Consider the following 7,519-nt stretch of genomic DNA (forward strand, 5'->3'; position numbering starts at 1 on the left):
TATTATTATTTTACTTTAGAGGTCGTAATACCACACCACCTCTGTTTTCGGCTTAAGCATAAAGCTTTGTGTGGTAGGGTGTTATAATCTTGGTTTTGTGGCTCTTGGCTATCTGACTGTATCATTTGTAGAGTCGATCTGGTTTTTGCTTGAATCTATGCATCGCAAACTAAAAGTATCCAGTTATAAGCCCGACAACTGGATTTGTAAGGCTACATACAGATTTTCTCAATTTTTCTAAGGTGTATTAGAAGGATCAACAAATCAGTGAATTGAAATGCATTCATAATCGTAAGTTTTGTTTCTCTCCCATAAAGAAAATGTTTATGCATGCATTAGTACTCTTTTTCATCTACAAGTTTGGAGAGGCTCAATCACATTCCAATCTTTGTTGCATTTCTTAATACATAATATATTATTACTTTTTTCATTTATATGTCTTTCTCTTTCTATCCCTGCATTTAACTAATTGAGTATTTGCTTCACAAATGTATATTCCTATAACAGGTGAAAGTTTCTTCAGATCCTATAATATTGCAACATAATTGATTATGAATACCATCCTACGGATCGGACATGTGAATGTGATTGGCGATATTATTTTGTTCCTAGGAAAACTATGTGTCATTCTCTCAAGTGTTATTTTTGCATTCCTCATGTTGGATACACACATGTAAGAGCTGCACATAAACTCTCGCCTGTTTTGGTATGTTTTCTATGATATATAATTAAATGAGTATGGCGTGAAGATGAATTATTATTTAAAACTAAGTATTAGATATGATGATTCAACTTTCAGTTACGAAAACATAGTTTTCAGGTCCAAGAAAATAAGTTTTCAACTTCATTTATTCAAACCTCATTTTAGATTCTGTGCAATGTAGGTTTGCTGGGTTCTTGGGTACATTGTCGCAACGCTTTTATTCGGAGTTGTTAAGATGTCAATTGATACCATCATTCTCTCACACTACCAGGATTTTGAAGAGAATGGAACAGTATAGTATGTTCCACCCCTTCTCATGGAAACTCTCAACAATGACCAAAATGGACGCAAAGACATGCACAAGGATCTAAATGAAATATGTCCCATGGTTTATTTTTTATTAGTGATGACTCTCAATGAGCTTCAATATTTAGGATTTTTTTAAGGTGCTTATTTTTACCACCTTAATTTTGTTCTCCCCATGCCTGTCTCTCTGTGTGTGTGTGCACGTGCACTCGAGTATCATGTTTTTTGATTTTATAAATAAGTATTTTTTAGTTAACATTTTGAAATTATCTACAAGTTTAATATTGTTTAATTTATGTTTTTTTATGTTAATATCTAAAGTTTAATAAACATAATGTAAAGAAAATAGGTTATAGTAAAGAAAAATGGTATAAACTATTGTAATTAGTTAGTCTTTTTTTAAGCTAGTGTATGAAATTGTGGCAGTTCAAAGTCGTCGCAATATTTTTTTAAAACGCACATAAATTTGCAGCAATTTTATAACCGCCGCAATTTATTTTTTAAATCCACTCACTGAAATAGCTGCGATTATATACTGTCGCAAACTCAACAACCCTAATTAGCAGTGGTTATACCAGCGGTTACTGAAAATTGTCGAAAAAACTAATCTCCGCACTCTAAAAGAGAACGGTTGTTAAACCGCTGTTATTTTATTTTGCGACAGTTTAAAACGCAAAATCACCGTTAATATCCACTTCTCTTGTAGTGTATTAATTAATATATACCTCCTTAAGTGGGATTGTCGGGTTCCATAATGGGGTTAGTGGCCAATTTTATAGTTTAGTAATCATGAAATCATTTGTATAAGTCGTATTAATACAACGTGAACAATATGAAGAATAAAACGTTATTCATAGTGATTTTTCTTTCATATGTTATAGATCAGATTAATAACTAGCTAGCTAGCGTTGCAGTGTGTGTGAGAATATAATGTCACTTCAACAGTTCTAGAGATCAGTATAAAATTCGACGGTATATATTATGTTAGAAAAGATCCATAAAACATGAAAGATTAGAAATTAAAGACTTAAAAAGTTAAGCATATATATTTAAGTGACATTTTCACATGAAAAAAATTATATTAAGTTAAGTAATCCTACAATTTTATTTTTTTTAGAAAGCCATTATTTCTTACAAAAATTATATAGTATATAGTCATTGGATGAAATATTATTGATGAGTCAAAAATTGATACGCTTATATATTGGCAAGTGCACCAAATTGTTTCAAATAATACCACGGTGAGTAGATATCCATTACAAGATTTTTGTTTATTTGTGGCAATTTTTTCTCTTATTTGTGGAGGTTTATAACCCCTACCAAATAGTTTGTGGGGTTTCTAAAACCCCCAAAATTTGAGGTGCCACGAGGTCTTTTGTGGAGGTTTTTAAAAACCTCCACAATCTATTCAGTGGAGATTTTATGTGTGTTTAGTGGGAGTTTTATATTAGACTTTTGTGACGGTTTTAAATCACTTTTGTGACAGTTTAAAACCCCCACAAATTGATTTTTTAATTTAACAAAAATTAACTATTTTGTGACATTTTCAAACCTCCACAAACCTTATAATTATTTATTTATTTTTAATTTCAAATCACTTATTAATCTCATCTCATTTACATATTCTCCTTTCATTAAAAACTAAATATTTTACAAAATAATTCCTCAAAATAAGACATAACTCTGTATAAAAAAATTCTCAATGTCAATAGTTCCAAACATAATTACATATGGTATTGTTCTACATAACTATTATTGTTTTTCTTTAAAAAGTAAAATAAAATAACAACTATAATATTTCAATATCATCTAATTACATAAAAGTCTCAAAATAAAAATATTCCAATATCATGTAATTACATGAAAAATCAGGAGAGGACAAGTAACTTGGTACTACAAGACACGTTTGTGTAACACCCATGCTGCCATAGAATAAAAACATAGGAGACAGGTGTGAGAGGCCAAAATATGTAGACCTGACTGTGCATCCAGCTCAATAACATGTAGCTTCAATATAATTTGACTAGCATTAAGTGTCTTTGAGGCAAAAGATATCAAAACAGAAGGATTATCATTTCCAAAAACCTGTCCAAAAGAAAAATTAAATTTCATCCAACACATAGTAGTCAAAGTATGCAATTATTCAGGTGATCAATAAATAAGTGTAGAAGCGCATAATCATATCAAATCTCACCTTAAATTGAGCAAAGGATGCAGCATGAGCTTCAAGAGCCTGACTACGTTGCTGATCCACGGAGTAAAGTTGCATGTTTCCCTTCACCAATTGTGGCCTCTATGATAAAACAATAGCAAGCACAAATAATTGAGGTACAACTATACACAAATAATCCCAACAACAATACATATAAAGACAAGAAAATATGAGCTAAAGAAAACTATGTCATAGTTGAACTGTATTCCACCTGACCTAATAATCTAATACAGTAGGCATCAGAAATATACTGGTGAACCAGGAGCAATGACAATCAAGACCAACCATATTTCTATAGGATTGCATCAGTAATTAATTATCTGGTTGTTGGCCAAATTGGCAGTTCTCTCAAACATCTTTACAGGCTCAGATTCACTTGCAAGTTACATTTATTTTTATTTTTATTTTTTGATAAAAAACAATTTCATTACGATGAGGAACATGATAAAATAAAATGGGGGATAAGAGATCCCCTATACAAAAGCAAAACCATAAAACAAAATATTTATTAGGGGAAGAAAATCATCATATAACTGGTGCAAACAGGACAAATTCCTCCACCATGAGAAGGCTAAGTAAGAAGAAGGTTCTCCTTGTGCTAGATAATATGAATACTCCAAAGCTTCTAAGAGATTTTCTTGAACTAATTCACTTCGGGCCAGGGAGTAGAGTGATTGTAACTAGGATTCCATAAATAAAAAAAGTTTTTTAATTATTATTTTCATCTGAACGATTTTAATTTTCTACTAATAATTAATTTTAACATTCATTATCTAAAACTTGAAAATAAAATTAAATCACTCCTAGCACTTATGCTTGCACTACTATGCTATCTTGTTGACTTTTTCTAAAAGCATGTCTATTATTCCTATTTATGTGATTTATCTTCTTTTGTATTTGTTATTTCTCTAACAATGATGATTGCTATTTGAGGTATTAATGTCAGAGATGATTCTTGTCAAATAATGAGATGATATACATTACTCATATTTATTGATCTATCAAACTATGATAGTTATGAGTTACCATAATCTTGAAGTGCTTTCCTTTTTTTAGATTTACTACCTTATTACATTCTTGTCTTGCTTCAATAAAAAAAGATCCAAAAATGCATCTACAAAGGACTTGATTAACTCACATATGCTTGATATATTACGTTTCATTTGATTAATATTTAATCTAATTCTTTTGTAGGTCTTTTGGCTATTACCGTTGGTTGTGGTGATAATGCATGAAAAATATTAGAGGAATCGGTTAATACTTTGGATGAGTATCTCACATCTAAGTCAACCGCTACAAAAATTCTGCCTGTAAAGTAGAAGTTTCTTCCTACCAAACTCCTCCCACAAATAAAATCACTCCTTTAGCCCTCAACCTCCCCCATTCCTCCTCAATCATTGCATCCTTGCCTCTAATCTCACCCTATTCTCCCACATCCTTCTTTATTTTATTATTAGTAGAAAAGAGCTCGGCTGAATCAACCAACATCTCCGCTATATATTTTTCAACCGTGTGAGTTATTTTAATTAGATAACAAATGCTTGTCACATTACATAACAATATAGAAATTAAATTAAATATTATTAGACAGTAAAATTGTTACCTATTGTAACACGTTTTCTTTGTCCACCAGAGATACCTCTTAACATTGCATTTCCCACAAAAGTATCTGCACAGATCTCAAGTCCCAAAACCTAAAAATACAATGCCAATGAAATGATGATAACTTGAAGAATCAAGAAGATCGAATTTGTTATATTCTTAATTGTAATGACATAATTATGTGTTGAGTGTATGAATATTCTTAATCTGTTATATTCTATATAACAATGCAGCTCAAATTAACCCAAAAACTGATGGTGCCAACTGCCAGTACCGTGTATTCCCTTTTGAAAATTTAGAGCAGCTACACATGAACTCTGAAAAGCGAATACAATTAAATGTTTCCAAAATAATAATCGAGAATACTAAAGCGGAGTCGGTTATATAGAATTATAGATCAGATGATGCTATAGTGTCATTTCCTAAACCATGTCTTAAAAACCTAATTTTTTAGTGGTTTCACCTATTGCTTTCATCAATGCCGATTTATAAGTCTGCTTCAAAGTTCAAACAAGTAAACACTTAGGCCCATAACATAGGTTTAAAGGATTTTCATCTTTTCAAGTGAAGGGATTATTTAAATTTTTTTGCCTTTTAGTATTAGTGTCAGGTAGTTTTAAGCATGACATACTTGTTATAATATTCGCTTTGTGGCCTCCAGCTGCTCTGGCCTGAGAATCATAAGATACAGAAAGACACATACAAGTTCAAACATTTACAGTAATAATTGTGAATTATTTGAAGCTTTAAAATAATAGGTGTATTAGTTAGTATAGTTTTAATACTATTCTTACTTTCATATAAACATCGATGTCTGGATCAGGTTTAATGTTTGCTTCTATCTCTCTTCTACACACCTCTGCTAGCAAATCTGCAGTGGTTTCAAATCTATCAATTTATTATTGTATAGTTTTGATTCTATCTCACTTTAGTCATCCAAGAAATGAACACGTGATAAAAAAAATTAGGGTCATATGGTGGAAGGATCACTATCACAGAAGGCTTCAAGACAAATGCTGCAAGCATCATCACAAGCATCCTAAATTCCACCCCCCACAAAAGCAGCAGCCGAAGTCAAATGTGCCTCAGACTTGCCACTATCTTCAATCCCAGGAGATCCCTACAAAAACAACGACATCCAAAAAATCCCCAAAATCAGAACACAACTAATAAAAAAATGTATGAAACACATAAAGCCCCCCTCCCTCAAAACCGATTAAACATCAGATAAGAACTACGAATAAGCAACCGCACTAGCACACACATAGCAATCTCAAATTCAAACGAATCAAATAATCCTTAGAAGTAATCGAATCAAATTGAGGATCGGAGCTGAATTCTAAACAGTAGAGTTATTAAGACAAGTAACAAATGTTCTCCTTTTTGTTTGCAACCGAATAATCAGGAAAATCGGGAAAATCTAATATGGTGTTACCTCCGTAACGAATTTCAAGCAAGATTATTGGATGCCGATGCTACTAAATTGAGATGCAAGTAAGAGAAACCCTAGCTGCTTCCATCAAATTAGAGAGAGAGAGAGAGAGATAGACAGAATTATTTTGCCAAAACTTAAAATCTACTGGCGTGAAACAAAATAGCTTCAATGATCAATTATCATGTCTTCCCTGCCTCATTTCCAATACTCCTTATCAACACAAATAAAAAACAATAAAAAATATAGAACAAGAGGGGATACCAGTGAAAAAGTTGCAACAAAACTGAGGAGGAGAGACAAAGAAGAAATTTATTGTTAACAAAGAAGAAATATCAGCAAATTAATATGGAAAAAGAAGAAAAAGAAGTACCATCGACAGTTCAAAGGAGAAATTGGAGTGAGAGGAAGCGGCATTGAAGAAGAAGCTCAGGAGTGAACAGATCTGAAAACGTGTTGTACCACGACAACTACAGTGGCATCGACGGCTGAAACTGTGGCGGCAACGGCTGCGGAAACTACAGTGGCAACAGTGACAGGAACGACAATATAGAGAGACAGATATGAAAACGCATTGATAAAATAGGTGGCTCAATCCAGAAGCTCTCTACTGCAACGGCCATGGCAATTGTAATGGCGCACCGGTGGCGAAAACGGCAGAGGGAACGCGGCGAAAATGGCGGTAGAGAATTTAGGATTTTATGGACGTTCTCTCGTCCGCTAACCACTCTTATCTTTGTGAAAATAAGAAGTGTTTTGGGGGGGAGAATTTTGTATTTTAATTCTATATTAATTATTAGTGGAGGTTTTTTAAATTTTCATAAATAAAATGTATGGTAGAGGGTTTTAGAAACCTCCACTAAAATACTCCCAAAATTAAATTTTAATTTTGTAGTGATCGTTCCCACGAAGATTAACAGATTGAATCAAGTAACGTCTAATTGAATATCTAATTAGATCAATCAAATCTTGGCAAGAGGGTTGTAGATCTTGAAGTAGTAGTAGAAGCAAAGAACAGTGAAAAAGATTGTTGATTGTGAGTGAGAAAAAGCTTAGAAACTTTGGAGAAGTAATTAGGAAATGGAATGTTAAAGGTTTCGGAGGTGTTTAATTCTTAGAAAAAATAATACTTGTATTTTCCTACTTTGACGCATGAAAAAATCTTTTTACAGCAAATCATTTATAATTGAATTCCAATTCCTTGGCAATCAAATTTCTCTTAACTTAATTAGTCGCCAATTCCTTAGTCAACTAATTAATAGAA

At 32.3% G+C, this 7,519-nt stretch overlaps 1 long non-coding RNA gene across 4 annotated transcripts; it reads right to left on the minus strand.

Moving 5' to 3' along the window:
• On the minus strand, positions 2,698-7,027 carry LOC107619616. Of its 4 annotated transcripts, none has more exons than XR_001615713.2 (7): positions 6,629-7,027; positions 6,259-6,333; positions 5,618-5,943; positions 5,455-5,494; positions 4,825-4,915; positions 3,204-3,302; positions 2,698-3,094 (listed from the first exon to the last, which is right to left on the minus strand). It is a non-coding gene; the product is annotated as an uncharacterized LOC107619616 (long non-coding RNA). The 4 variants fall into 4 exon arrangements; XR_001615712.2 differs by having other exon boundaries at positions 6,259-6,468; positions 6,629-7,026; XR_001615714.2 differs by lacking the exon at positions 6,629-7,027 and adding an exon at positions 6,520-6,610.

The sequence above is a fragment of the Arachis ipaensis genome, chromosome B09 (genome assembly GCF_000816755.2).
Source record: "Arachis ipaensis cultivar K30076 chromosome B09, Araip1.1, whole genome shotgun sequence".
Taxonomy (NCBI): domain Eukaryota; kingdom Viridiplantae; phylum Streptophyta; class Magnoliopsida; order Fabales; family Fabaceae; genus Arachis; species Arachis ipaensis.